Source organism: Mustelus asterias, chromosome 22 (genome assembly GCF_964213995.1).
Source record: "Mustelus asterias chromosome 22, sMusAst1.hap1.1, whole genome shotgun sequence".
NCBI lineage: Eukaryota > Metazoa > Chordata > Chondrichthyes > Carcharhiniformes > Triakidae > Mustelus > Mustelus asterias.
Window position 1 is genome coordinate 7,269,340 of NC_135822.1, and position 26,073 is coordinate 7,295,412.

Below are 26,073 nucleotides of genomic sequence, written 5' to 3' on the forward strand. Positions count from 1 at the left end.
GTCATGTACGTGTGTTGCTGCAACATCCTGAGAGCAGGAAGCACGGCTTTATTTCCTGCGTGAACTACATGGATATGGGCGGCATGGTGGTCAGCACCGCTGCCTTGCAGCACCAGGGACCCTGGTTCAATTCCGGCCTTGGGTAACTTGTGTGTGGAGTTTTCACGTTCTGTGTTTGCATGGGTTTCCTCCCACAATCCAAAGATGTGTAGGTTAGGTTGATGGCCATGTTAAATTGACCTTTAGTGTCAGGGGGATTAGCAAGGTAAACGTGGGGTTCCAGGAATAGGGCCTGGGTGGGATTGTTATTGCTGCAGGTTTTATGGGCCAAAAGGCCTCCCCCTGCACTGTAGGGATTCTATGAAGATGGATGATCTTCTATGTGTCACATGTCCCCCACAACCACCCGATTTCTCCTCTTTAAATATCAATGTCCTCATTTCCATTCTAACAGTCATGGGGATTGTAAATCAACTATTTGCATTGCTCCAAAACGTTAGCTGATTGGATCTGGAAATATGCCTCAAGGATCTGAAGGTCACACAGCTGCCACAAGGGCATATAGCTGGCACAAATCAACTTTTAGCCAACATTTCTCAAACAAAAACTCATCTTTGCAGTTTGAAACAACAAAGGCTTTTCAAAAAGCCCTGCAAAGTCAGCCGTACGTCATCAGGCAACAAGGATTATATAACAAATAGTCTCATCACTTTACTAACTTGTATTTGAAGATCGACACTGATTCCAATTTGTTCTGTCACATGACCAGGCATCGTTTACAAGGAAACCATTATAGCACTGATGCTAATTAGAACTTGTGACAAATAAAAAAGTACAACTTGCATTCCAGAAGAGAACAGAACGCGACAGAGGGAACACATTTCAGGAATTGTTCCCACACAGACAGGACACAAGTGGCCCAACTCTCCAAACTGCCAGTCGGATTTCACCAAAATTGCTGAGGCAACATTGGAACTGGACTCACAGTAACAGTTTCCTTGTAAACGATGCCTGGTCACGTGACAGAACAAATTGGAATCAGTGTCGATCTTCGGAAAGGTTCAAATACAGTTTGGGCATAAACAACCAAGTGCTATTTTGATGCAAAATTAGTTGCCTGTTCATGATAAAAATGAATTCTATATTGTGCCTCTGACTATTAGCGTCACAAGTAGGCTTTCATTAACACTGCAAACAAAATTACTGTGAAAATCCCCTAGTCGCCACACTCTGGCGCCTGTTCGGGTACACAGAGAGAATTTAGTGTGTGCCATCTACAAGATGCACTGCAGGAACTCAAACTGGCAAGCACACCATTTAGAAGACAAGAGCAGCAGACACCTGGGAACACCAACACCTTGAGGTTACCCTCCAATCTGGACTTGGAAATGTACTACAGTTCTATCACTGGGGGGTCAAAATCCTGGCACTCTAACTGTACAATGCACCTAACCAGCAAGTCTTTCGGACTGTGGGAGGAAACCGGAGCGCCTGGAGGAAACCCACGCAGACGTGGGGGAGAATGTGCAGATTCTGTAGAGACAGTGACCCAAGCCAGGAATTGAACCTGGGCCCCCAGCACTGAGGCAGCAGGGCTAACCACTGTGCATTTTAGTACATAGCAGACAAGTTTTTTTTTTTAAAAGTACAAATGTCATTGCACTGTTTCCCCCCTGTCCCACCCCCAACAATTCATGACTGGGTCTCAAATCCAAATCAACAATATCACAATTTCTTATAAATCTGTAATTATAAAAAAATTTTAAAAGCTGAGTAGCAAGCATCAACTATGTTTGTAATAATCACCCATTTGCAACAGCTCTGGCAGTGATTGGCCACAATTGCAGGATACATCAGGAATCACAGTTGTTGCAGGTAATTAATGGCGCTCAGACAATACTGTCCTGCAACATTGTAGAACTAAATAAACTGTGCACACAATTATCCACCTTCCCTAAAAATTCAGGCAAAGTAATATTTCTCCTATTCCCTTACAAAATTGTCTCCCAATTCTTAGTTCACTTTCTGGCTAATTGGAAATCCAGATGTGGCCAATTGCATTCATTAACATTCACTGCTTCATTTGATTTACTGCATTTGGGTACGTGATCTCAGTCATATCGGACTAGCTTACATGCAGTTGGATGCAAGCTCTTCCTACCTTTGGTTAGTGACTGATGGCAGATGTTTAAGGAAATACAAACTGAGTATATCGATTCATAACCTATGAGGGAATCTCAAATTCTACCTAATTTAGCATCGGTGGTTAAAGTGGCATCTTTATAAATGCGGCTAGCCCACAAATGTCAGTTGGGCAACAGTTGGCGTAGAACAAAAGCAGGTGATTAATATGCAATGACAAAAAAGCTTTAGGAGGGTAGACTAGTCACTGGCACCAACCAGCTCAGAGGATTCAAATGGAAGCCAGGTAAGATATGGATATAGACAGGAATAAACTAGGCAAGTAGGAGTCCTGCTGTTAAACTGGGCACAATAGAGGGTGGGTGGAATTATTAAACACTGAAGTCAATTTGAGTCAAGCACAAGTACTTTCTCAAAACCCATCCAGAAGAATGAGGCCAGATAACCAAAACATGTGGGGGGGGTGGGTACAAATTTAAGTGCACTTTCCAAGCATCAGATAAGATACCACAGAAAAAGGGTTCATGAGAAAAATTGCAGAGGATGTGGTCACATTGACACAGGGGTAGAAAGGAAGCTTGTCAGACTGAGGATGTGGTGAGTGGTGTTCCACACAAGTCTATGTTCGAGCCACTCCAAGGTGCCAACCTCGGCTAGCGACTCAGTTCTCTTACCTCACTCAGCAGCCCCGTCCAGACATTTGAACAGTCTATGTTGATGCAGTACAGCGCTTCAGAACTTCCAGTTTAAGAACAGGGAAAGAAAAAAAAAGGTTCCAACTGCAGTGAAGAGCTGAAATTTGATTTACTATTGTCACAAGTATTAGTATACAATATTGCCTCTTGCATGCTTTACAGACAAAGCATACCGTTCACAGAGAAGGAGTGCAGAATGCAGTGTTACAATCATAGCTAGGGTGTAGAGAGAAAGAGTTAACTTCAGCAGTGCCTCGACAAAAGAAATGACATGACGAACTCTTATTCAAATACATTAAAATAAAGCCTACATATACATGACAAAAACCAACAATTACTGGAACACACCCAAGTCTGAATTCCATCACAAGAAGGCAAGATTACTTTGGCAGCTTTCCACAATCCTCTGCACAAAAGGACTTCAGGAATTTTACATGAGCTGAATATTAAAATTTAACTTTGTTAACCCATGGAAAAAAATACTTGCTACCTTTAAAATTAACGCATAACAGGTCATTTACAAAACACCAGGCCCAGAACAGTTCTTTTATTCTAACAAAAAAAAAAAAGAGGACGACATTTTTCTATGAAGTGCTATGTTGCAAATGAATCTGCCCAGTCACTGCTGGTATGATGTTGGAACAACTTCAACTCTCTTACGGAAACAAGCCAATGGTGCTCGAATTCAGATTATACAAGCACTCCAAATACTCACTCCCCTTGAAACACCTTTGGACTACATGCTGGAACACAGGTTCATTTAAAATGAGTGTGGGGGGTGTGTGTGTGTGTGTGTGTGTGTGTGTGGGGGGGGGGGGGGGGGGGGGGGTGGTTTGGGAAAGAGCAGAAAAAGGAGGCAGAAATTAAAATAAATCTTAGCCTCCAGGTTTAAAGTTACATGTCAGGGACACCTGTAAAATTTTAAAACAGCATACTGGATGGATTGAGAATAAGTTCCAATGCGGATCACCCATCCTTCAGTGCAATCCTATTTGAGACCAGACAATTTGTCAAAAGTGTGCACCCCTCAAAGGGCTAATGCAATTGGTGACAAGGAAGGTAATGGAAATGTGCGTCTGGGCAACAAAATACATACCTCAACAACCTATCCTTACATAGCACCTTAGCAGCGTTGAACTTTTGTACATGTCACTGTGTGGGGTGGCGCTGTGCGTGACATCACCTACAAGTCCACATGGGTCACCATAATGATCAGTGACTACAGCAACCTTGCCAATAGACACCACCAAATTACTATTTTGTATACAGCGCTTGTGGCAGAACCTGCTTCTCAAGGGTTGGTCTCCATAGAATCCTACAGTGCAGGAGGAGACCATTCAGCTCAAAATCTGCCCCAACAACAATCCCATCCAAAACCTATCCCCCGTATTTATCCAGAGGCCAGAATCTGAGGCAGCTAACCACTGAGCCAGCATGTCACCCTTAAGTGCCAATACAAAAAGGCCAAATACTGCATGTCGGAAATGCAAATAAAGATGCCAAGAAAGACTCAGCAGGTCAGACTGGTTATGCCTGCCTTTATTGTGGGACAAGTAGAATATTTTGTTCCAGTACTACTCCCTCACTAACTACTAATTGGTCATTAACTATTGACTTACATTTTCACTGCAAAAATCTCAACTTTGCTCTGAACATTTTCCATTCTGATGAGAAGCCACTGACCTGAAGAGGTAACGACTGCTCTCAGCACAGACATGGAGTTTTCCCAGCATTTTCTGTTTATATTTCAGATTTGCAGCATTTGCCTTTTAAACTGTTCTATACACTTGGATGGGATCCCTTAATATCACAGCATAAACGTTCTCCTCACTACCTCACACCTTGGATACATTTCAATCCAAAGGAATGAGAATATGAAAATATATATATATTATACAAGTTCACTTCTCACAATTAGAAATTTATTACATTCACCAATACCACTTCTGCCTCTTTCAAACATACCATATGAAAGTAAAACTAACAGATGTTGCAAATAAACATGGTCATTGTTTATTTATCACTTCCGAAACACCAAATGTAAATAGAAAACACAAAACACACTATAGAAAAAAAAGGATGAGGCCACCCTCGATGCTTTGGAAAATTCTTTTGAACTGAACTGAAGCGAACATTTGTTTTTGTTCAAAATTAAACAGAGGATTTATTGGACACAAAAGCTATCCAGTTTCTGGCATAAAAAGCGACAACTTCGCAAGAACCGATTTAGTATCACTCACCACCCTCAACGACCCCTCTTAAAGCATGCTGTTCTAGTGAGCTTTGCTTACAGAGGGAATAAAATGCAGTCCCACAGTACACGGTTACACCAGAGGAATAAAACCTGTCACGCATTAACCCCCACACAATATTCAGATCACACGTCTAAGGATGTACAGTTTGAGCCAACTTATAAAATAGAACGTTTCATCTCCTTGATGGGACAGAGGAAGAAAAGTTTATTAGTCACAAGTAAGGCTTACATTAACACTGCAATGAAGTACTGTTAAATTCCCCTAGCCGCCACAGTCTGACACCTGCTCGGGTCAATGTACCTAACCAGCACATCTTTCAGAATGAGGGGAAACCCATGCAGACACGGGGAGATTGTGCAAACTCCAGTGACCCAAGCCAGGAATTGAACCCTGGGTCCCTGGCGCTGAGAGGCAGCAGTAGACAACCAGACACTCCAAATCTTCATGCCAGAGACTGGACAGCAAGTGTTGACAGCCAAGGTGACACAAGGAACACCACACAGACAAGCAGGTCACAAGTGTCCACAGGTAGGAATCAATGACAAGCAAGGGTTGCTCGATAGGAACTAATGGGAGTCAATCATCTCACTTCAAACAAAAGTGAAAACTTAAAACATTGTAAAAGGAATTTAAAAATACTTGCAAAATAAAAACTGGGATCGCAATAGCTTATGATTTTTTCCCACAAACCCACGTGCACACATCAATCTCAACCATCGCATCAGTAGCCTATTGCATGCTGATTCTGGTACTTAACTGCTGTGCTTACTTACTGCTCATCCCAATTATTTCAATAGCACAAGAATCCTTACTTAAGCCATTCCAGGACATACAGGTGGTAGTGCTCAGTGTCTGTGCCTAAACATTAGCTCACATCAAACCTCAAAGAAAGATGGTTTATTGAAAATATTCTCACGTCTTGCCACACAACCCTTGGTTCAGCTACTTGAAGTCCTACTTTTGTGACTGCCATCATCAAGCATTTTTAAAATTCCTTCATGGGACATGGGCACCACTGGCTGGCCAGCATTTATTGCCCATTCCTAGTTACCAGAGGGCAGTGGAAAGTCAATCACATTGCTGTGGTTCTGGAAATCACATGTAGGCCAGACCAGGCAAGAAATGCAGATTTCCTGCCCCAAAAGAACCAGGTGGGTTGGTCAGACAATTGACAATGGTTTCATGGTTTAGACTTTTAATTCCAGATTTAAAAAAAAAAAAAACGAATTCAAATTGCATGCTCTGGGATTTGAACCTGGGTCTCCAGGACTTTAACTAGGATTAATAGTCTAGCAATTATACCACTAGGCCATCGCCGCCCCTATTGAGAACTGAAAGGAAAATGCATGTTATGTGTGTGGAGATCCTGGACATCTTTCACCAAGGTTGTGACTATACCATCTATTTAACTGCCTCAGTTGCTTCCCCACCTTGTTTGGGCTTTTTCACTCCGTGATCTTATGGGACTGGTGTTGCTAGCAAGGCCCAGCATTTCTTGTCCATCACTAGTCACCCAATATTGTGGCTCACCATCACTTTCTTCAGCTGCTGCAGTCCAAAGTACAAGTTGTTAGGAAGTTCCAGGATTTTGACCAAGCCACAATGAAGGAACAGTAATATATTTCTCAAGCAGAATGGGAAGTGGTGCTGCTGCCATACACTTGCTGCCCTTGTTAGGAGGCAATGCTATCAAAATGCCTTAGCAACTAGCTGCAGTGCACCTTCTAGATGGCACACAGCAGGCATGTTGTGCCATGGGGTGGGGATTGAATATTTAAATTGGTGAATGGGATGCCAATCAAGCAGGCTGCTTTGGTGTGAAGCTATGTTGCTGGAGTTCCACCCATTCAGCGAAGGGGACAGTATTCAGTCATACTCTTGACTTTTTCCTTGCAGATGGTGGAAAGACTTTGAGTCAGGGGGTGAGTCATTCACCACAGAAAGCTCATCTCCAAACTGCTCTTGTAGCCACAGTACTTAGGTGGCTGGTTCAGTTCAATGCCCAGTGACTGCCAGATGTTGATGCCAGTACATGCTTAGAGCACAGAACAGGAAATCCAGACCAGCAGGTTCATACTGGGGTTTTCACACAAGCCGCTTCCTACCCAAGTTCACCTAACCCATATATTCCTTCTAAAGTACCCAGTTCACAGGCATGGCGTCAGCTTCCACATGTTGATGGCAGCCAATCTAGTTCACTGCTCCCAGTCTGTGCTCTTCACCCATGCAAGAGCCACAACTTCCTCTAGTTTAAACACAAGACTAAAGTCATCATCTTTGGCCCCCCATCACAAATGTCATAATCCAGACCTCAAAATTCCATTACATTCACTGTCTCTGGCAAAACTAAACCACTGACAAATTCAATCCAAGTTTCCAATTCCATATCCCAATTCCAATCTCCTTCCACAAAACCTGTGTGCACTTGTATCACCTTCAATCTCAAACTACACCAATGTTATCCCAGTCAGTCTCCCATCTCCCAAACTGAACCAATTCAAAATCCAGCTGTCTGCATTTTACATTCCCCAGTAACTCAGGAGCACAGTGGTTAGCACTGCTGCCTCACAGCGCCAGGGACTCGGGTTCAATTCCGGCCTTGGGTGACTGTGCAAAGTCTGCACGTTCTCCCCGTGTCTGCATGGGGTTTCCTCCAGGTGTTCCGGTTTCCTCCCACAGTCTAAAGATGTGCAGATTAAATGGATTGACCATTCTAAATTATCCCTTAGTGTCCCAAGATGCATAAACTAATGGGATTAACAGGGTAAATGCTGGGAATCGCTGCAGACTCGTGGGACCTAATGTCTTTCTTCTGCACTGTAGGGATGTGATCGCCTTGGGTTCAGCATTCATGCCTACATCTTGGGAAGCCTTTTCAGCATTAATAGGCATTACAAATACATGTTATTTGATCCTTTGTATTCTTACCCCACCCAAGCTTTTGCCGAGAAAAAGTGTTGCATCTGGAGTAAAATGGCAAGCTAGGAAGGCAGTTGCTTCCTGTCGTGCTGGGTAGAATGAACGAAAGAGAGAGGGTGAGCGAGAGCACAAGTCTGTAACACCAGACAGCAGCTGGGTGACCCAGTAACTAACAGGAAATGTTGGAAGGAAGAGTTGTCCAGCTGACTGTCTGACTGACACATTCTGATTGAAAGATCAGGAAGAAAACCAACACCCTGGAAAAAATCCTGTCTGCAACACCAGTTGAAGTGGGGTCCAGTCAGCAAAGAGACAAGCAGACAATGGTTAAAAAGAATAAGTGAAGACCCGCATTAAAGATAAATGCTACACGTTACTCTCACATCAATATTTTGCTTCAAAATAGCTTGTAACAGATAAGTGTTGGAACACTACCCCACTGCAACATTCTGTAAAGTCTCTCACTGGGAGATAAAAACCTTGAGTTATCAGATTAATATTGCAATCAAATACATATATAGAATTATAGAATCTGTACAGTGCAGGAGGCCACATGGCCTATCAAGCCTGCACTGACAACAATCCCACCCAGCCCCTATCCCTGTAACCCCACATATTTGCCCTACTAATCCCCCTGACACCAAGAGTCCATTTAGTGTGGCCAATCCACCTAACCTGCACATTTTTGATCTATGGGAGGAAATCCAAACAGACATGGGGGAGAATGTGCAAATGCCACATACAGACAGAGGCCAGAATTGAACCCAGGCCCCGGCACTGAGGCAGCAGTGCTAACCACTGTGCCACCATGTAGGTAAAACTGTGCCACCATGTAGGTAAAATACACAATTCAGAATCTGAGCAGACCCCATGTACTAATACTCTTAATATACCAGGCAAACTAACCTTCCTCACAGCACTCTCCTATAGCCTCTCAGCCATTCAATTAACCCATAACCCAAGACATGCAATTTTCACAAGACTGGAATAATCGTCATGGTCCCAGTTTCCAATATAGGAAACAGAGACAGGCCAGAAACTGGAAATAAGGGGAATAGGTTTAAGAAACAGCCTGTATACGGCCCTGCCAAAGATGAGGCAGACACACAAGACCGGAACTTCCAAGCAAAAGAACAAGCATAAATTCAGGGTCAATCATTGCAAGGCCTCAAAAGTCTTCACTTTCCTCATCAACTCATTCGACATCACTGTTCATTCTCACTTCAACCAGCACATTGTGCTGAATATTTAAAACACCTTCGCGATCGTCAGACTTCCTATCATTCAGTTTAAAATCTCTAACCCTGGTCTCTTGAGAGCCCAACAAAAAAGAAAAAAACCAGACGTCTGCACTGAAGCTGGAAACCCAACTTAAAACATCAGAGACTTATCAGCTGATTGAAGGGTCCCACAGAATTTGCTCCACTCGGTAACAAAATACAACCCACAACATAACATGTCGCCACCCATAGTGTGGGAGATTTTCCAAAGTTGAAATAGCAAGTCTATACCTCAAATTCAAGGAAGCCACTCCCTCAAGCCTGGTTTACCCCCACGTTCATTGGTGACAGCATAGCTCAATGATGCAAAATAACATCCCTGCAAGATCAGAACCAGATAGTCTACTTGGTATGTGTATTCCTGCAACAACAAATCAAGCTACCACCAGATGAGGCAAGGCTTAAGCTGCTTTATCCAAAGCTACATATGGACAACTTCTGTGCAGGGTTAATGTAGATGTCATTAATTAAATAAAAGGAACACTAGACTATTCCAATAAAATAAGCAAAATGCTGTGGATGTTGGAATCTGAAACAAGAGGAGGATGCTAGAAAAACTCAGCAGGTTTGGCAGTGTCTGTAAGGAGAGAAAATGTCCAGGTCAATGGATTGAAACATTAACTCTATTTTCTTTCTCTCCTAATAGATGCTGCCACATTTGCGGAGTTGTTTTTACCAGCATCCTCTGTTCTAGGCCACTCCAGTTCAGTTCCCGATTTTAACTTGGACAACATACTTGTAGTTTGTCCCAAAGTCCAGGGCAATCTGACCAATGGTAGTTTCCTGCCGACCCTTCCTTTTGCCATCTGACTGTTCCATCTGCTGCCCACAATGCTCTTCAGGCGAGAGGAGTGCAACATGGAGAGCGCTTCCCTCCCCACATCGATTGCCATGACAAGCTAACAAATTGATGACTTGGTCTTAAAAGGAAATTAGCTTGCACACAAGCTGCTCATCATCTGGGATCCTTCCTCATCAATACGAGCCCCTGCCACCCTTCAACTACCTCAGTCCAAAGATGTGCAGGTGAAGTGGATTGGCCATGCTAAATTGCCCTTTGGCATCCAAAAGATGTGTAGGTTAGGGGGACTAGTGGGGTAAATACATAGAATTGCAGGGATAGGGCCTGTGCAAGACACTGTCAGAGTCAATGCAGACCCAATGGGCCAAATGGCCTCCTCCTGCACTGCAGGGATTCTATGAGAATGAGTTTTGCTTCAGGAAAACATTATGAAATTCTACTCATTTCTGGAGGAAAAGTGGTCAGAATATTCTGAAGTAGTATTAAAGCATTGGATACATGCACAATTATACCAGATATCACGGTAACACCATTGCACAGGACTCCCGAGTAGCCATTAGCCTTTATAAAGAAAAATGCTGCAAATCTGAAACAAAAACAGAAATGCTGGAAGCACTCCAGATCAAGCAGCATCTGAGGAGAGTTAAAAGGCAGGATTCGCTGGTCCACCATGCCAGGAGACCAGAACTTCCCACCCAAGGTTAACGGACCTTTCACTGGTCCATTAAATTTTCCACAGCGGGCAAGACAAAAGTTTACCCCAATGTTTCGGGTCGATGACCCTTCAACAGAACAGAAAAGATAGAAATGCAATCAGCTTCGAGCAAGCGACAGTGAGGAGGAAGAACAAAAAAGAGGGTCTGTGATTGGAGAACAGGAGAGATTAAATGGAAAACGTTTCATGGTACAGGGAAAAAAGTGGTAATAGTTCTGGTCAGATTAGGTCTGACAGCAGCCACATACAAAACGAAGGAAGGAAGAATTAACTAAAGACGGAGGCACAGGTTATGACATAAAATTGCTAAACTCAATGTTTGAGTCCAGAAGGCTGTAAAGTGCTGAGCCAGGAAGCTTTTGCTTCAAAACACCAAAATAAAAAGGCTCGTGTGAAAAGGGAAAAAGTCATCACACACCGATTTACACCACAATAGTCTTCAGTTTTGACAAGTCATCCCAATCTCCAATCATGAAATCTATTCTTCCAAGATTAATCAATTCCCACATATAAACATGGGTTCATTCACACATGCCCAAGGAGATCAAGTGGTTTAACGTAACTTAAAAGGAATCAAGAACAAAGCCTTGCTGGACGGCTCGATCATTGAGCAAGTAGGTTGCATAAAAAAACCTATTGCCAATGGGTCCTATTCCGATGATTCAATAAATGACAAAGTCATTGCACAACCATGCACGAGGTTAAAGTGCAGGAAAGAATGTCAATTCCAAGGATCATTTCCAATTCTGAAGGAAAGTAATGCAAATTCCATTTCACAATCATCAGGCAAGAGACATAACAAGTGGAGCAAGAACTCTTGTGCAAGGCAGGCAGAAAAACAATACCAACTAACTAACATTACACAATCTGCTTAAATGAGGCATGTAGGAAAGTGAAAAGCCTTTGTTCTGAAAAGCAATGACCAAGCAATAAAATCCATTCTAAAAATTAACCTGTCAGTTTCAATTCCATCACTCTCTACACGGAGGCATGCAAACTTTCCCACAACTCCCTGCGCAGCTTGTAAAAAGGCAACACATCTCCACTAGAATCATGACTAAACAGCTGTGTTATTGATTCTGTATTACATACTGCAAGAAAAACACCAACCTGTAGCCCGTTTAGAGTTCGCCTTCATCAAAAATAGATGACAGCATGGTAAAATTCCATGCCATGTACATTAAAAAGCAGTCATTGAGGAAATTGCATCAGCCAACATTGAAGAAATATTCATTTCCCTCTGTCTGTGACTCCTGCAACAAGTGCACCATCCATTATAAAAGGCAGCTGGATAGACAGGGCATTGCAAATAGCATTAGAATTTTTGAACAATTGAAGGGGTCCCCATGAACCATTCATTAACTGCTGCTGGCATACAAAAAGCCACACAAAAGCAGAATCATTGAGCATCGTAATGTCACCATTCACCAAAATGAAAAAGAAACGTGAAGACCGAGGGAAGCAGCATATTTTTTGGAATCATTGCTTCAGCACAAACAGGAAGGGGAAAAAGGAGAAGAAGCCTTCAAATAAATTGTAATGTGTCCGAATGCAAATGCAGGATCATCTGTTTCAAAAAAGGATTTATTCTGTAATCTTGCAGGGGGGGGACAGTTTCAAATTGAATTACAAGTGAACCAGATATCTGAAGCAGAGAGTATGAAGCCTTTCTAAAGTCAAATAGTTCAAACCCAACAGAAGAGTGACAATGGTGAGTGGCATCAAGAGTTTTCTGAATCTCAGTATTTCCAAGCATGACTGTTCGAGTCATTACATTTTTTAAGAACAAATATTGTTCCTCGTTTGAACTGCCAATGGAAAACCTAGACAAGGAGAGGCTTTTCTTTATAGTCTCAAGCCAAGTTGTCCCTACCTGAACTGCGACTGGTTTAAAAAAAAAAGACTTAAAAACAAGAATCAGAAGCAAGGCCCCAGCTGAGAACTATATGGCAGCAGATGCTTATCAGCTTTTAACTGTCTTTTCTAGGAGGATGTGGTTATTCCAGCTAAATTAACAAAAGCCTACTGTCTGATCATTGATCTATTTTACAGACATAAAAGCACATTTGCTTCAAAACAGTCAGTTACACCCACAGTCCTGCCCACACTGAACAGCTCCCGAACAGTGTCCAACAGAGATTTTTAGGGAAACAAGACAAATTCTAGTTTTGATGTTAGTGGTGGGACTTTCCAGTTTTCACAATAGGATTGGAATAGTGTCTCTGAAGCTTTTAGCTACACACAGTGCTGCGTATTATTGTATTACACTAATGCATTTGTTCACTAGCTTTCCACTTCTGCAAAATAGTCATCTTGAAAGAACTGCTGCATTTAGGAGACATCACTTAAGGAAATTCTGTGAAGTGATTAATTAAACTTCTAAAATCATTTTACAGGCTCCTTCAGTACAATACTGAAATAAACAGAAGCTGCAAAATCCTTCCTTAAACACACACTCAAATCAGAAAATCATTTTGGTGAAATATTTGGTTTAAAATCTGGTTTAATTAAGCTGTGCAAGAACGAAATGTGGTCCACAATTGTTTTTAAATTTACCACGTCACAGCCCATTACCAAAATACAGGTTTGTGTTGCCTTTACTACAAGCCCTGAATTTCAGCCAAGCTGACGGGAGGTTGGTACCACTCCTATCTGGTTACAGCAAGTGACAATGTGCATACAAGAGACAACTATTCACAGCCAAAATGCAAAGTTCTCCTCATGATGCCGGGCTCCATACTGCCACACGCGAGTGGGTGTTGATTTTAACGCACAAATTTGAGCCCTTCCCAAAATCTTCCAACTGCTCATTTAAGGCAAAGGATCAGATGTCAGAAGCAGAGAGGTCACTCATGTCATAGAGGGAGGCAGTGGTATTGTCACTGGACTAGTCGTCCAGAGTGCAGAGCAAGATCTGGGGCCAAACCTCACCACAGCAGATGGTAAAATTTGAATTCAATAAAAAAATCTAATGAAACCATTGTCGATTGTCGGGAAAAAAACTATCTGGTTCACTGGTGTCCTTTAGGGAAAGAAATCTGCCATTCTTACCTGGTCTGGTCTACAGGTGACATGACTCCACAGCCACAGCAATGTGATTGACTCAAATGACCTCTGAAAGAGGGCAGTTGGGAATGGGCAATAAATGCTGGCCCAGCCAGCAATGCCCACATGCCATAAATGTTTCAAAATGGGGCAAATAGGAATTGGCCAAACTGTTACCATAATCTAGCAGCCCACACAGGGTTAGCCAGAATATCAAAGATAACATTAAATCATGCAAAATGCAGGATTAATGTAGCATCTGTTTTAGAACATCAGCACCAAAGAGATGCACGAAGAGACAAGCTGGAGCAGGTCTCCCAAGGCATCTTTGGACTTGTATCATCACTGCTCCAAATAAGATTGTCTAGGCTGCAAGTTGGTTAATGATCACAGAAGGAAGGAGTTTTGATACAAAGCAAGTACCTGACTTATGGCCAACATGGATTCATAACCAAACCACCAGGGACACAGCTATGACTAAAATAAACGACATCAAACTTCGCAAGGAGAGACTAAAGCCCATAGACGTACATAAAGCAATCTCAGCAAAGGTCATTTGTCACGCAAGTGATGCAAATGATGCATTACCACATGCCTGACCCCCAGAGCACCTCTGTCCATTGGAAACTACCATGCGCCCCCCCCCCCCCACATCACCCATCCAGCAGACCTGGATCAGTCTCAAAGTATAGACAAATTTCCTGACTGCTTCATCCAATCTGAACTGGCCCTCTTTGGTTTGAGTTCTTGGTTATTCTAATGCTGGTCTCTGGGGGCCCCCTCCCCATTTCCCACTCCAGTCTAAACTGGAGTTTGTTTCTGGGCAAGGCAATTGCAAAAGCAGAAAATCTCAGCAGGTCTGACAGCATCTGAGGAGAGAGAAGAGAGCACAACGCGGAGTCTGGATGACCCTTCATCCTCTCTCCACAGATGCTGTCAGACTTGGAGATTTTCCAACATTTTTGTTTCAGATTCCAACATCCACAGTATTTTGCTTTTAACTTTTGCCTTGCCCTGATCCTGCACTCACTCAGTCTGTCCCTATAAACCTACGATATGCAGATGCCAGCATTGGACTGGGGTGGGCACAGTAAGAAGTCTCACAACACCAGGTTAAAGTCCAACAAGTTTATTTGGTATTATGATCTTTCGGAGCGCTGCTCCTTCATTAGGTGAGCACCTGATGAAAGAGCAGCGCTCGGAAAGCTCGCGATACCAAATAAACCTGTTGGACTTGAACCTATAAACCAAGCTTTCTTGGTCGCATGCACACATCAAATTTGTTGCTGTTCAAAGAGTTTCGCCCGAGCTGGAAATTCCAACCTGCAACGACTGACCAAAAAATCAAAAATGTTTTGGACCCATAACAACTGTATGCTGGACACAAGACTTCTTCCAGCTGAACCCCCATCTGATTTTCAGACTTCTAGAGTCAAGGAGCTCCCCAGATTGCCATGAAATCTCCTTGTAGCGGGGACAGTGATTTGCAGTGGCAGGCCTTGGGACATCCTCAGGAGGAGTGGTGTATGTTGGTACACTTTGACACTGTCAATGATACTATGCTCTGCCATTTTAACTAAAATCTTGCAATACCAGAGGCAAAGATCACCAGGGTTCAAGATGACACCTCCCGTGTGAAGGGCCATAGGGTCTCTTGTGTGCTGTACAATTCTTACCGCCCCATGTCTCATTGGAACATCATTTCAATAAACCCTCCATGTATACTGAGCAGCTGGGTTGACCTACTGGTATACATTACTCCATGATGTGGAGATGCCGGCGTTGGACTGGGGTAAACACAGTAAGAGTTTTAACAACACCAGGTTAAAGTCCAACAGGTTTATTTGGTAGCAAATGCCATTAGCTTTTGGAGCACTGCTCCTTCGTCAGATGGAGTGGAAATCTGCTCTCAAACAGGGCACAGAGACACAAAATCAAGTTACAGAATACTGATTGGAATGCGAATCTCTACAGCCAACCAGGTCTTAAAGATACAGACAATGTGAGCGGAGGGAGCATTAAGCACAGGTTAAAGAGATGTGTATTGTCTCCAGACAGGAGGCATTTTGGAAAAGCATGGCTGTTCTGTCTGGAGACAATACACATCTCTTTAAGCTGTGCTTAATGCTCCCTCCACTCCCATCGTCTGTATCTTTAAGACCTGGTTGGCTGTAGAGATTCGCATTCCAATCAGTGTTCTGTAACTTGATTTTGTGTCTCTGTGCCCTGTTTGAGAGCAGATTTCCACTCCATCTGACGAAGGAGCAGCGCTCCGAAAGCTAATGGCATTTGCTACCAAATAAACCTGTTGGACTTCAACCTGGTGTTGTTGAAACTCTTACTGTAATACATTACTTCAAGCAGAGGTGGGAACATGTCAGAGTAATCCATTCAGAACCCTTGTCAGTGCAGAAAAACCCAGCCCAGATACAGTTCGTGACCATCTCAGCTTTAGGAGCCGAAATAAAATAAAATTTAAAAAAAAAAAAATCAGGATTGAAAAACAGCAGCAAATTTATTCAACTTTTGAGAATTAGTCAGTGGAAACATGGATTCAGGAACATTAAGAATGAAAAGCACCAAAGATCTAGTTTCAAAGGATTGCATGCAACAATTAATTATAGCATACCTTTTGGCAGAAGAAACACTGCTATACTTGAACAGCAGAGATTTGCGTCAACTGCATGAATAATAACATAAGCCATTATGTTGGAGTCCTGTGGAATCAATTACATCCACGTAACTGGCTAATAGCTTTACATATAAAAGCCAAGACAAAAGGACAGACACCCTTGCAGTACTATACCCTAGTAACCTCAATTCATTTCCCCTTCTGCAGTAGCATTTTGGAAAAGCATTGCTAAAACCAAACCCCATTTCCTGACTAATAAATAGCATTCCTTCGATCTACCCTTGCCAGTATGGTGATCTACAATGACTCGAATCACCAATTGTATTCTTCTGAATCATTAGGTCTGGGAATAGAGGGATATGATCCCCGGAAGGATCGGGGGTTTTAATTCAGTCAGGCAGCATGGTCGGTGCAGGCTTGGAGGGCCAAAGGGCCTGTTCCGTGACTTCCTTTGTTCTTTGGCCAGAGAAAGCCCAAGCTAAATTCAATAGCTTGCGCTCACCAAGAGAGAGTTCAATGTGACATTTAAACAAGTGGCCAGGCATTAAAGATGCTCATATCAATTTTGACCCTTGTCCTCTTTTTAGGTCAAACCAAATAAACAAACTCAGATTAAGTCAGGACAAAGTACGCTTGTTACTCTGGGGCTTGCAGAAGGAATGTACAGTTTCTCGTAATGGTGACACATTGACCTGACATCTAGGTGAATACAATAAAAAAGCTGCCAGCTCCCAGTGCAAACTGACAGCAAGATGATCAGAATTCCCGTTGCTCTCCTTTCACCTCAACCCCTTGCCCTTCAGGGAAAACAAACTGGCGATATTAAAGTTGTTGGTATACAGACCATCTATCATAGAAAAAACAGCACAAAATTTCTTCCAATCACACTCGAGTCCACTAATGAAGGTGGATGTTAGATACCATTTTTCCTCATCCATACAAACTATTCTAGGTCTGCGGTCCAATACTTAGCAGCCATGTGTACAGATTTCCAAACCCTTTCCATAGGGATATAAAGTATTTTGCAAAACACAATGTGTGACTGGGACTTTGTGCTTGAATATTGCTCCGTTAGCCTCTTCCATATCACCATGGATAACATTTTGGAACCCAGCCCCGTGTCTAGACGGAGCAGATGCTGGAATGTGCATCCCTAATAGCAGCCCAAACATCAGTAACAGCCCTGTAATTACAAAAGGTGGTCACAGAACCACCTAGAGAGAGGTGACCTTGTTACTCTAAAAACAAACAAGTCCAAGCAGCAGCTCAAACACAGGCCCAAGGATTCAGACCACCCACAGCCACAAGGAACTTGTCACCTGTACATACTGTCCCCAAACAGGTGCCAGGAAGTAAGGGTGATACTCAGGCCTGCTCTCATTTGAGTCAAACATCAAAGCTTACAGCAGTTTAATAGACAACCTCAGTGGCTTCTAGGATATACTGCATATACCTAGAGTTATAAAAAATAGTCAATAGGGACATAGAAATTAGGAGTAAGAGTAGACAATTCAGCCCTTCTATATGATCACAGCTGATCTCCATCTCATCCAAACTCCACTTCCCTGCCTTTTCCCCATAGCCCTTCATCCCAATGAGTATCTACCTCTTTCTTGAATCCATTGGTTGATTCTGCATCCACCGCACTCTGGGGTAGCGAGTTCCATAGACACTCAACCCTCTGAAAAGTAACTTCTCATCTGTCTGGAACCTCCCCTAGAGAAACTACAACTATGACTTCTTGTCCCAGACTGTTCTAGAAGGGGGAACATTTGGTTAACATTTACTTCATCAATCCTGTTGAGTATTTTATTTCCTCAATTAAATCTCCCCTCATTCTTCTGTACTCCAGCGAGTACAAGCCCAAGCTACTCACCTGGTCTCCATACGACAGCCCCTTCAAACCTGGAATCAATTTAGTGAACATCTTCTGAACCGCCCCCAGTGCCACCACATCCTTCCCCAAAAGGTGACCAAAATGGAACAGAATACTCCAAGTGTGGTCTCACCAATTCCTTATCCAATTGTAACACTTCTCTACTTTTATACTCCAAGCCCTTTGCAATAAATGCTAAGACCCCATTTGCCTTCCTTGTAACATTCTGCACCTGCACACCCACTTTGAGACTCATGCACAAGGACGCCCAGAACCCTCTACACAGATGCCGTTTGAATCTGTTTCCCCATTTAAATTGTAACTTTCCCTTTTGTTTTTAAAAGTCAGTTTGGTTTCCCCCAAAGTTTCAATTTACTTGGATACCTATTTGAGGAAGGAAATGCCAAGGCACAGTGCATCATGGCACAGACAATGGGTGGGGTTTCACGACCTCGCTTGACTTGAGACCGGAAATTTCCGCCAGAGGTCAAGACATTTCTGTTGTCAACCCCTCGCCCACTCCGATTCTGCAGTGGGTGGGGCAGTAGAATTCTGGTGAATCTGTTTATTTCACTTCATGGTAACTTAGCCAGATATCAAACTGAAAACTATACTAGTTTAACTCTTGTCCATCTCCAAAAATCGGTTTAAATAAAACCAGAAAATGTTTGAGACTTGATCACGAAAATCTACAACGACCCTCCAGTGCAACACTGAGGGACTGCTGCATTTTTTGGGTCAAAATCCTGGAACCCCCCCTCCTTAACAGCATTGAGTGTACCTAGACCTCAGGGACTGCAGCTGTTCAAGAAGGCAGGTCACCGCCACCACCTTCTCAAGGGCAACTAGGGATGGGCAATAAATGCTGGTCTAGCCAGCAATACCCACATCCCATAAAAAAAGTAAGAGGTGCCACCTTCCAGCAGTGACCAACACCAAACTGAAGTCCTATCTGTGCATACAAATGACTGCAATTTTATGATGAAGGGGAGCTCTTCCTAGTATCATGGTCAAAATCAATTCCTCTGGTTGTCATCACACTGATACACACTATGTCACAAAGCATTTAATTGCTCATAAAAACAGGATATAAAATGGAACAGTTTTATCAGCGTACATCAAGCTTAAGAAAATAACTTGCCTACACTCAACATGGGTAGGTGCTTATTTACCAAACAACCATCATTCAGTAACCAAGTAAAGCACTCAATGACACAAGAACTCACCCAGTTGTGTTATCATTCAAGCAAAGAGACAAAAAAAGGTTAAAGTGCGTGTTCACACACTACGTGCACGAACCTGCCCAACAATAGCATTTATTTACTAATCAGACGTGGCAAATTGCATTTCTGGATTCCGAATTATTCACCCAGGCAAGTGGCAAACTCAACACTAGCCTAAAATAGGACTCCCTGGTGATTTCCATTAGTTCAACCCAAATACAGAGTAAAACTAAACCAGCACATTGAGCTGTTCAGACACGACCAACAAGAGATGTTGACAGACATCACAATGATAGTAAATAGCTAAAGACTACACAGTCATGTATATTACAGGTTAAAGAGCCACAAGATACACATTTAATATAAGATACACAATTTTGTTAAAAATTCATTCGAGGGACATGGGTGTCGCTGTTCGGCATTTATTGCCTATCCCTAGTTGCCCTTGGAGGGTACTAGTTAAGAAAACTCACCAATGCCTCTACTTTCTCAGAAGACAAAGGAAATTGGGCATGTCAGCTACGATTCTCACCAACTTCTACAGATGCACCATAGAAAGCATTCTTTCTGGTTGCATCACAGCTTGGTATGGCTCCTGCTCTGCCCAAGACCACAAGGAACTACAAAAAGTCGTGAATGTAGCCCAATCCATCACACAAACCGACCTCCCATCCATTGACTCTGTCTACACTTCCCGCTGCCTCAGCAAAGCAGCCGGCATAATTAAAGACCCCACGCACCCCGGACATTCTCTCTTCCACCTTCAGGAAAAAGATACAAAAATCTGAGGTCACGTACCAACCAACTCAAGAACAGCTTCTTCCCTGCTGCTGTCAGACTTTTGAATGGACTTACCTTGCTTTAAGTTGATCTTTCTTTACACCCTAGCTATGACTGTAACACTACATTCTGCACTCTCTCCTTTCCCTCTCTATGAACGGTATGTTTTGTCTGTATAGCGCGCAAGGAACAATACTTTTCACTGTATGTTAATACATGGGACAATATTAAATCAAATCAAAAGCAGTAGTCAACCACGTTGCAATACAATCAGTTCACAACTGGTTAATAAAATGGTGAGCATGATATGCAATGGGACTTTTGGACCAGCGTGGTCTGTTCTTTGATAAACCCTCCAGATGTGATGCATGTGGATAATGCAAATCTGCATTCATGCATAGAATTTGGATTTTCTGCCAGGACTAAAGTGGAGCAAACAACCAGAGCTGTGATTTCTGCGCGGAACATGATCCTGGCTATATATTCCAGTCCTGATGCAAAGATAGTTAACAGATACCATACCATGTGAGGCGAGGGATCCTGCACTATTGAGAAGGGGAAGTGTTAATATTCTGACGTTCACCATTTCCTCCACACAAGTCCCCTGTCCATTTCAAACAACCTGTTGCAGCTGCCAAGTGACTTTCAGACTTGCAAAGAAAACCCATTTGGGGCAGATGTTTCCTACTGCAGGACGTGGATGTCCAGATCCAACTGTGCACTCGATGATCAATATTGATCCAAAGAAAAGTGCACCTGGAGACAAGAGCTAGCCAAAAAACAATCAATTTGGCCCAATTATCTAACATCACTAAAAGAAGCAAAAAAAGGACAAGAGGCCAACCACATGATCTATGAAATGCCTTGTGGCCAGAACCAACACCACCCAATCGTCCACACTGAGAAACAGCACAAAGTGCAGACAATTGAAACGTTGAGGTTGTTTAGGTTGCTCATCTTCAGAGCAATTATAAAAGATGCATTTTGGCATGCCAACATAAAAATAGTAGTACTGGGAAAACAAATGGCGTATTGGACTATTAATCCACAGGCCTAATGCTCTGGGGACATGGGTTCAAATCCCACCACGGCAGCTGGTGGAATTTCAATTCCACCAATAAATATGGAGATGGCTTTGATAACTATCATGGTTGTTGTAAAAATCCATCTGGTACATTAATGCCCTTCAGGAAAGGAAATCTGCCACCTGGTCTGATCTAGAACATAGAAGCGCAGTATAGGCCCTTCGGCCCTCGATGTTGCGCCGACCAGTGAAACCAATCTAAAGCCCCTCTAATCTACTTGAGACTCACCTCTGAAATTAACTGGCAAACTATTCATAGAATCCCTACAGTGCATGAGGAGGTCATTCGGCCCATCGAGCCTGCACCAACAACACTCCCATCCGGGCCCTAACCCCACACATTTACCCTGTCATACCACTGACACCAAGGGGCACTTCAGCATGGCCAATCAACCTAACCTACACATCTTTGGACTGTGGGAGGAAACCCATGCAAACATGGGGAGAATGTGCAGACTCCACACAGACAGCCACCCAAGGCCAGAATTGAACCTGTGTCCCTGGCGCTTAAGAGACAGCAGTGCTGACCACTGTGCCACCCAATTCAAGTACAATTAGGCATGGGCAACAAATACTGGCCTTACCAGTGATGCCCCATCCCATTAATTAATTAACTACCCTCATGTACAAAGAAGCCAAAATTTGAAAACCTCCACCCAGGAACTTTGAGCTCCCACCACATTGGAAAGATTGAACCAACATGTTCACTAGTCAACAAAATTGCACAATTGTAAACTGACCCATATTGTAGCTGTAACAAAAAAAAGGACAGTGAAAAAAAATTACAACCCAATTAGGCAGCCTTACCAGAATTGGATACTCATTCCTGCGAGATTTCTTAAAAATAACATGATCAGCAGAACACTGGAAGAAATACTACTAGTTGCGTTGCAACAGAACAATTCATTCCCTATTGTACATCTAGCCAAGGATCATTCCAGAGAAGTGACCCATAGGTTTAAACAATGTGCAAAGACAGACACTGCCAATGACTCAATCATGATAAATCTGCTGTTTATACAAAAAAATACCCACTTTTAAATGCTGTCATTGCCAGTAATTGTATGCATTCACCAAAAAGGCACAGAACAAGGGTACCGAGGAAACCCCAAGCAAGCTACTTTCAGCCACACCCCCTCTAGACCTAGAGAGTAAACAAATATGCCTAGAAGTCAGGACATAGACCCAGTTACAACCATTACCTTCTGTTGGTTCAAACTCACTAGCAAATAAACACAGCGTAATCCGATTTTTTTTTTAAAAAAAGGTGGATATCAACACGAGGAATAAATTCATGTTGGGCGAGGTGACGCATCAAAACTGGTTAGATGGGAGCAATTAGAACATCGGTGCTGTCCTGGGCGATCACGAACCGAATAAGGGAAACAAAACTCGACAAATGCCTTCCCAAACATTTGTCCCACCTTCTCCCCCTTGGTCCTCTGCAGTTGCGCTATTTTTAGAAGCACTTAAGATCCAGGCAGCCTCACGTTTGCCAAAAATACAGAACAATTGCACAGTTTTAAAAAGCACACACAAGGTTTAGAAGCTGCAGGGAGATATCAGCATGTCAAAAGAAAACAGCTGTAAAAAAAAAACACACTCCTGACTTGCAGTGGGAGACAGTGTTTCCAAGGCAGACTTGTTGAGATACATATTGGGGGGGGGGGGGGGGGTACATATTAAAAGAGTTTTATAAAGGGTGCAGGATGGATGGTATCTCTGAGGGACTGGGAGTTAATCTCTCAGCCCAAGGGAGGGTGGCGGGGATGTCAGAACCCACAGCAAAGCAGCAGAGACAGACTTTGGGAAAGTGCTTCCCCACTGGGCAGGCAAGTGGTTGCCAGGTGACTAAAATAAACCACCATGGATCTCTTGTCTGTCTATCACACACAAAGAAAAACCCTCGACTTATTTTTATAGGGAAGTTGATAAAAGAGGACAACAGCCCGGCTCCGGGTCACAAGTTCATCTATCTTTAAACTCAAACTGCCTGCTGTTCAGATCCAAACATTTTCCAAACCCACTCCCCCGCCAAAAACAAATTGCCCAAGTTCATTAGAAGCTCTGACAGAAACTTGGCTCAATTTTTAAATTTTGAAACAGCAGCAACATTGAACGCAGCAGCATTTCACCCAAACAGGCTGAGCGCTAAATAAAGCGAGTTAAAGGCACATTTTGCCAGGAGTTGCCAGTAGCTCCTGCAGCCTCACGCTGAACATTTTGTAGCCACTAAGTTGCCAGAGGCCGCCGGCTGGTTACAATGTAGCAGCTCCAGGGGATACATTCACACAAAGAGTTACCTGAGGACCAGTCCACCTGCCCGAGGGGTCGCTTCCTGCACCAAAGCCCCGCTCTTCAGCTGCAGTTATGGCGGCAAACTATTCCCCCCGTCCCCTCTCCAGCTTTTATCCGCCTTCATCTAACTCCGCTAGGCAGTGCCTCCCAGCCCGAGAGAGACTGCACCGTAAAACACCGATCACAGCACCCAACTAAACACTACCGTAAAACACCGAGCAGCGCACCCCACTAACCCCTACCGTAAATCACCGAGCACAGCACACCACTAAACACTACCGTAAATCACCGAGCATAACACCCCACTAAAAACTACCATATATAACCGAGTACAGCACCCCAATAAACGCTACCGTAAATCACCGAGTACAGCACACCACTAAACACTACCGTAAATCACCGAGCATAACACCCCACTAAAAACTACCATATATAACCGAGTACAGCACCCCAATAAACACTACCGTAAATCACCGAGTACAGCACACCACTAAACACTACCATAAAACACCGAGCACAGCACCCCACTAACCCCTACCGTAAATCACCAAATACAGCACCCCACTAAACACTACCGTAAATCACCGAGCACAGCACCCCACTAACCCCTACCGTAAATCACCAAGTACAGCACCCCACTAAACACTACCGTAAATCACCGAGCACAGCACCCCACTTAACCCGACCGTAAATCACCGAGCACAGCACCCCACTAAACACTACCGTAAATCACAGAGCACAGCACCCTACTAAACACTACCGTAAAACACCGAGCACAGCGCCCAACTAAACACTACCGTAAAACACCGAGCACAGCGCCCAACTAAACACTACCGTAAAACACCGAGCACAGCACCCCACTAACCCCTACCGTAAAGCACCGAGCACAGCACACCACTAAACACTACCGTAAATCACCGAGCATAACACCCCACTAAAAACTACCATATATAACCGAGTACAGCACCCCAATAAACACTACCGTAAATCACCGAGTACAGCACACCACTAAACACTACCATAAAACACCGAGCACAGCACCCCACTAACCCTACTGTAAATCACCAAGTACAGCACCCCACTAAACACTACCGTAAATCACCGAGCACAGCACCCCACTAACTCCTACAGTAAATCACCGAGTACAGCACCCCACTAAACACTACCGTAAATCACCGAGCACAGCACCCCACTTAACCTGACCGTAAATCACCGAGCACAGCACCCCACTAAACACTACCGTAAATCACAGAGCACAGCACCCTACTAAACACTACCGTAAAACACCGAGCACAGCACCCCACTAAACCCTACCGTAAATCACCGAGTACAGCACCCCAATAAACACTACCGTAAATCACCGAGTACAGCACACCACTAAACACTACCATAAAACACCGAGCACAGCACCCCACTAACCCCTACCGTAAATCACCAAGTACAGCACCCCACTAAACACTACCGTAAATCACCGAGCACAGCACCCCACTAACTCCTACCGTAAATCACCGAGTACAGCACCCCACTAAACACTACCGTAAATCACCGAGCACAGCACCCCACTTAACCCGACCGTAAATCACCGAGCACAGCACCCCACTAAACACTACCGTAAATCACAGAGCACAGCACCCTACTAAACACTACCGTAAAACACCGAGCACAGCACCCCACTAAACCCTACCGTAAATCACCGAGCACAGCACCCCACTAAACCCTACGGTAAATCACCGAGTACAGCACACCACTAAACCCTACCATAAATCACCGAGCACAGCACCCCATTAACTCCTACCGTAAATCACCAAGTGCAGCACACCACTGACTCCTACCGTAAAACACCGACTACAGCACACCACTAAACACCTACCGTAAATCACCGAGCACAGCACCCCACTAAACCCTACTGTAAATCACCGAGTACACCACCCCACTAAACTCTTACCGTAAAACACCAAGGACAGCACCCCACTAAACCCCTACCATAAAACACCAAGTATCGCACCCCACTAAACTCCTATCGTAAAACATCGAATATAGCACCCCACTAAACCCTACCATAAAATACCGAGTATAGCGCCCCATTAAACCCCTACTGTAAAACACCGAGTACAGCACCCCACTAAACCCCTACCATAAATCAATGAATACAGCACCCCACTAAACACCTACCGTAAATCACCGAGTACAGCATCCCAATAAGCCACTACCATAAAACACCAAGCACAGCACCCCACTAAACCCCCTACCGCAAAACACCCACTACAGCATCCACTAAACCCCCTACCGTAAAACACCGAGGGCAGCACCCAACTAAACCCCCCCAC

General features: G+C 43.6%; 1 protein-coding gene across 2 annotated transcripts in view; it reads right to left on the reverse strand.

Moving 5' to 3' along the window:
* The window catches only part of spsb1 (splA/ryanodine receptor domain and SOCS box containing 1), an 88,924-nt gene extending 65,034 nt beyond the window's left edge, over nucleotides 1–23,890 (reverse strand). Inside the window, exon 1 of one of the 2 annotated variants that reach the window (XM_078238695.1) lies at nucleotides 23,752–23,890. The gene's annotated coding sequence lies outside the window, so the exon portion shown is untranslated. The remainder of the gene's footprint in view (nucleotides 1–23,751) is intronic. The other variant, XM_078238696.1, reaches the window with a different exon arrangement.
* Between the last annotated feature and the right edge of the window lie 2,183 nt (nucleotides 23,891–26,073).